At 38.2% G+C, this 5,507-nt stretch overlaps 2 pseudogenes; both read left to right on the top strand.

Annotated features, from left to right (window-relative positions):
- The first annotated feature begins 1,224 nt into the window (after positions 1-1,224).
- On the top strand, positions 1,225-3,346 carry LOC137160212 (NADH-ubiquinone oxidoreductase chain 1-like; annotated as a pseudogene).
- Positions 3,347-3,553: 207 nt separating this feature from the next.
- On the top strand, positions 3,554-4,594 carry LOC137160211 (NADH-ubiquinone oxidoreductase chain 2-like; annotated as a pseudogene).
- Positions 4,595-5,507: the final 913 nt, after the last annotated feature.

Raw genomic sequence — 5,507 nt, 5'->3', positions numbered from 1 at the left:
GCTCAGTAGACTTTAATTAGAAAGACAACTCTCTTTTTAGCAAATGGGTCTTCTGGCCTCTTTCCAATCCATAGTTTTGGTTGTCTATCAAGACAACCCAAATTGAGAATCTAGTAAGATTCAGGGAGTGTAACAAAATATACACTTCCTAATATACTTTTAGTCATTCCTGACTCTGACACTTCATACATGACAACAGTGATTAAAAAAGAAAAGATGAGAGACTGGACACTTCAGTGAATTAGTAATTGGATATAGAGCCTTCCACTTCCAGGTGACTGGGTCAAAGCTGTTCCAGGAACATAGTGATACTCATTACCCTTGATGAGTTGGTGATCTCAGTCCAATTACTACTAGAGGAGTAAAATCATATAATAAAAACTGCCATTACAATTAGTGCCATTGTGGCAGCCTTATCAGGAAGATCACATAAAAACTGAACTTCCCTCTAAACCTCTGTGGTAGTCCTGCCAAGCCAGAACTTTGTGGACTGCATCTCTGTAGCTAAACAGTGAATGGGAGTCTTCAAGACTGTCAATCTAGCACCAATCACAAGCATTAAAAAGTCACTGTAATGCAGTTTTGTCTAGAATATGCTGCAAGTATCATCCCTATGTGGAAAATACAACTCGTGTGTGTGCACAAGTTTAGTGCTCGTGAAAAATATCATACTGATATCCCCAAAGACTGTTGCACTAGCACATACCAGGTTTAGCAGGCAGTATAAAAGTGCAACCTTTCCCATACTGACCCAACACTGTGCCCCATCTTAGTCATGAAGAGAATCACATCTAAGGTGAAATTGATCAGCTTTTCCATGCCATTTCATTACTTGCCCAGTTTTCAGCAAGTGACAAGGTTATCAATTACCATAAACTGTGGTAATGATTTTGGTGATGGGTATCTGTCCACTGATAACTCACCAGAGACCACCAGACTCATTTTATACAGGCTACTGAACAGCTGTCAGATAGCATCAGCTTTCACTCACTGTCATGGCTGGGCAGATTGCATATCATTTTCTGCACTAACATTTTGGTGACTTCTAAATATAATTTTGCTTCAGCTATGTTTCCTACCCTTTTTATTTGATTTTCATGCCTGGCTTGTTTGTATAAAAGTTTCAGGAATGCATCTGAGATTTATTTAACAACAAAACCAAATTAATTTTGAGAGTCAGAAAAGGGTGGTCGGAAAGAGACCCTGAGGAAAGCCCAAGAGGCAATGGATGGATTGCAACAAAGAAGATGGCAGGCAGATGTACTGCCTCAGACAGATGAAGATGGCAGATGCTTGCATGACTTGATCTCAGATGATGGGTTAGGAGGAAGTAGCAGTAGTAGGAAATTAATTTAAATTTTGTAGGAAGTTATTTTCATGCAACCAGTAATGAACAAGCAGTCTGTAGAATGAAATTAGTATGCAAAAAATCATTACAGACAGCAAACAAGTTGGTTAAAATTGCAGTCTGCTTGCAGACAATTTGCAATCAAGGATGACTAGTTCATTAAATAAATTAATTGTTGCAAATGGTTTCCCCAGCTCTAATAATTACTCATCAGGGTACTGGTAATGGTAAGCTAGAGGTAAAAGGCTCTATTGTTTAGCTCAACAGAAATTCCCTAAATTATCCATTTCCCCCAAAATGTAAATTTAATGTGGGAAAATTATCCAGGGAATCAATAATAAGACTCATAGAATCTTTTTAAGGAATGAAGTTCAGTACTGGAAAAGAAAGCAATTAACACCTGGCATATGCAGTTTCTCTGACTCTGCTCAATATGTTTGTCACTGTATGGTATAAACTATACAGATAGAAATGTGAGCACGGGTTATAAAACTAAGCCTATCTTATTTCCGTGGCACTATTCACAGAATAAGGCACTACTCAGATGAAAAGAAATATACAGAGTGGATCCAAACAGAAATGTCCATATCAGAATGATTGATTTATGTATTCCAACTATCCCGTTTTCTGAGTGAAGAACACTTGTTCTCAAATTGCCCACAATCTTTGCTGTCTGCATAGTACATCCTAAGAGAGAAAATAGCTAGAGGTTAAAATTAGCAGCAAATATACATGAAACCATGTCTTCCTGTTACTAGCTCCCGCATTAGGACTCTTGCATTCAAAACTGTTTAAACTGGTATTGAAAGAAACAAGAATAAAGTTCTCAATTATTAAAACAAAAATAAATCTTCCATAATACCATGAATATACTGGATTTTTCTGAACAGTAATTAGTGAATATAACTCAACTACATACAAAGACAACATCCGCTAATCAACCTTAAATAAAGGTTATTGGAGTAGCAAAGCAGGTATTAATGCAAAAGGCCTAAACCCTTTAACGAGGGTTTAATTTCCCCCCCCCCCCCCCGAATAACAAAGTGCTCCTCCCCAGCCTACTATCACCACTAACCTACATGATCCCTATTCTAATCTCAGTAGCCTTCTTTACCATTATCGAATGAAAAATCCTAGGTTACATACAACTACAAAAAGGTCCAAATTTAGTGGGCCCAGATGGTATTTTACAACCCCTAACAGATGGGGTAAAACTATTTATCAAAGAACCAATCTACCCCACCAATTCTTCCTCCACACTATTTACCTTAGCCCAAATACTAGCCCTTTTACTAGCCTTGTCAATCTGATTACCTCTTCCACTTCCACACCCACTAGCTGACCTTAACCTAGGCTTGCTTTTCCTAATTTCTATGTCTAGCTTTATGGTCTACTCCATTTTATGGTCTGGTTGAGCATCAGATTCAAAATATGCCTTAATAGGAGCCCTACGTGCAGTAGCCCAAACCATCTCCTACGAAGTAACCCTGGGCATTATCCTACTATCACTAATTCTACTCTCTGGTGGCTTTAACATACATTTACCACCATGCAAGAACCAATATATCTCATTCTCCTCCTGACCATTAATAATAATATGATACATCTCAACCCTAGCAGAAACTAATCGAGCACACTTTGACCTCACTGAAGGGGAGTCATAACTAGTATCAGGGTATAACGTAGAAATATTCTGCCGGTCCATTCGCTCTTTTCTTCCTGGTAGAATACACTATCTTAATAATAAACACACTCACGACCATCCTATTTCTAAACCCAAGCATTTTCAACATACCCGAACTCTCTTCACTCTCGTTAACAATAAAAGCACTACTATTATCCATGGGATTCCTACGAATCCAAGCTTTATACCCACGATTTCGATATGATCAACTCATACACCTCTTATGAAAAAACTTCTTGCCAATTACCCTTGCACTATGTGCATAATACGTGTCAATACCCATTGCCACCTCTGGGCTTCCACCAATACTATAGGACACGTGTCTGAAATATAAGGATCACCTTGATACGTTGAAAAACAGAGGTTAAAATTCTCTTGTCTCCTTAGAAAAACAGGATTGAACCTGCCCCAAAGAGATCAAAACTCTCCGTACTCCCACTATACTATATTATAGTAAAGTCAGCTAATTAAGCTATCAGGCCCATACCCCGGCAATGTTGGTTTAAACCCCTCCTCTACTAATGAACCCCCTTGCAAAGGGGCTTATTATATTAAACCTAATTCTAGGTCCACTACTTACAATTTCAAGTAACCACTGAATCCTAGCGTGATGTGGTCTAGAGATCAGCACTCTGTTATTCCATTAATTGCACAACAACATCACCCTTGAGTCACTGAAGCCTCCATTAAATATTTCCTCACACAAGCAGTAGCTTCAACCCTAATATTATTCTCCAGTGTTCTAAACGCCTGAGACCTAGGCCAATGAGATACAATATTTTTATATAACAATACCTCGTGCACACTACTTACAGTAGCCCTAGCCATAAAACTAGCCATTCCACCTCTGACTCCCCGAGATGCTTCAAGGCTCCACAACAATAACAGCACTACTTCTTACCACTTGACAAAAACTAGCCCCTTTAATAATTACATCCCAGCACCTAAACACATCAATATTACTATCATTAGGATTAGTCTCTACCCTAATTGGGGGTTGAGGAGGACTAAACCAAATCCAATTACAAAAAATTATAGCATTCTCATCAATCGCCCATCTAGGATGAATAACTACTGTCCTTACTTTATCTCCAAAACTCATACTACTAACATTTTACTTATACTCCATCATAACAACCACCATATTCCTTATAATTGAATACCTAAAAACAAACAAAATATCTACGGTTATAACAGCATGAACAAAAATCCCCTCCTTTAATACACTAATAATACTAACTTTTATATCCTTAGCAGGTCTACCTCCCCTAACAGGATTCTCGCCAAAATGATTAATCCTACAAGAACTAGCCAAAAAACATAGAACTACCCTGGCCACACTAATAGCCATAGCCTCCCTCCTTAGCTTATTCTGCTATCTACAAATTTCATATTATACAACAATTACACTCCCCACAACTACACTCAACGATGACGACACAAAATATCTAATATAAAACCTCATCTAGCCATAATCAACTCACTATCTTCAAACAGCTCTCAAAGTAGATAAACATATCCTGAAAATGATGAACAGGTCCAATGAAATCCAGCATTTTGTCTAACATTTCCTTTCTGAGGATCTGCTGAAGTGTATGCTCCCATTACTGGTGCTGGTCATCCAAGCTGAAAATGAAATCTGGAATTGGGACTATTCTTTGTTCATTTTCATTTCGTTCCCAGAAACCCAGGTTCTGATCTCAGTTAGACCACATAAATTCAAGATAACTTCAATAAATATCTCAGGGTTTACACAGGTGGAAACAGGATGAGATTCTGGTCCAGCATCTGTACCTGCATTTTACAAATGACACTTACTATTTATTTGTCATTGGACATGGTACTTCTCCACATCCCAGTTTCTCACCTGCTGGTTAGAGATATTAGGTACCTAGCTCACAGAGGCTGTACCAAGACTAAATAAATTATGTTTCTAAAGTGTATTGATATCCTCAAAAGCACAAAACTTTATTAGTAAATTCTTTGTTTACTAGATAGGTAGCGAAGTCAAGAACTACACATATGTATGGCACACTGAAGTGGCTATCACTTCTAGTTATGTGACATATAACCATTCTGCCAAGTGGTTAGTGGCAGCAAAAGGTGCTGAGTGCAATATACCTAGGATCCCTCTGGACAAATAACTAAACCAATTTCAGCCACCACCTAGAAACCTTGGAAAATTAAATTTACTCTCCCTAGGTGCCCTTAAAAGAAACACTTCCCCAGCCGTGAGCACTTCAAGACTGCATATAAAAAAGGAAATCTTTATTAGGAGAAAGAGAACACAATCATAAAACTTAGGAAAATCCAGCTACCGAATATATATGTGCAAATAAAGATGAGAACTCTTCCACCTCACCAAGAGTCTCTGGGAGTCTACTACTGCCAAAATTAAAGTATCCATGTATAATTACAGTGACCCTCCAAGTGTCACTAGACAAGGCAAATGAAGCTCTCTCTGGCAACACTTTT

This window comes from Emydura macquarii, unplaced genomic scaffold, assembly GCF_026122565.2.
Source record: "Emydura macquarii macquarii isolate MOO-44397 ecotype Brisbane River unplaced genomic scaffold, CSIRO-AGI_Emac_v2 contig_2171, whole genome shotgun sequence".
NCBI lineage: Eukaryota > Metazoa > Chordata > Testudines > Chelidae > Emydura > Emydura macquarii.
Note: the sequence above shows the minus strand (reverse complement) of the source record. Positions and strands in the feature narration are given on the sequence as shown.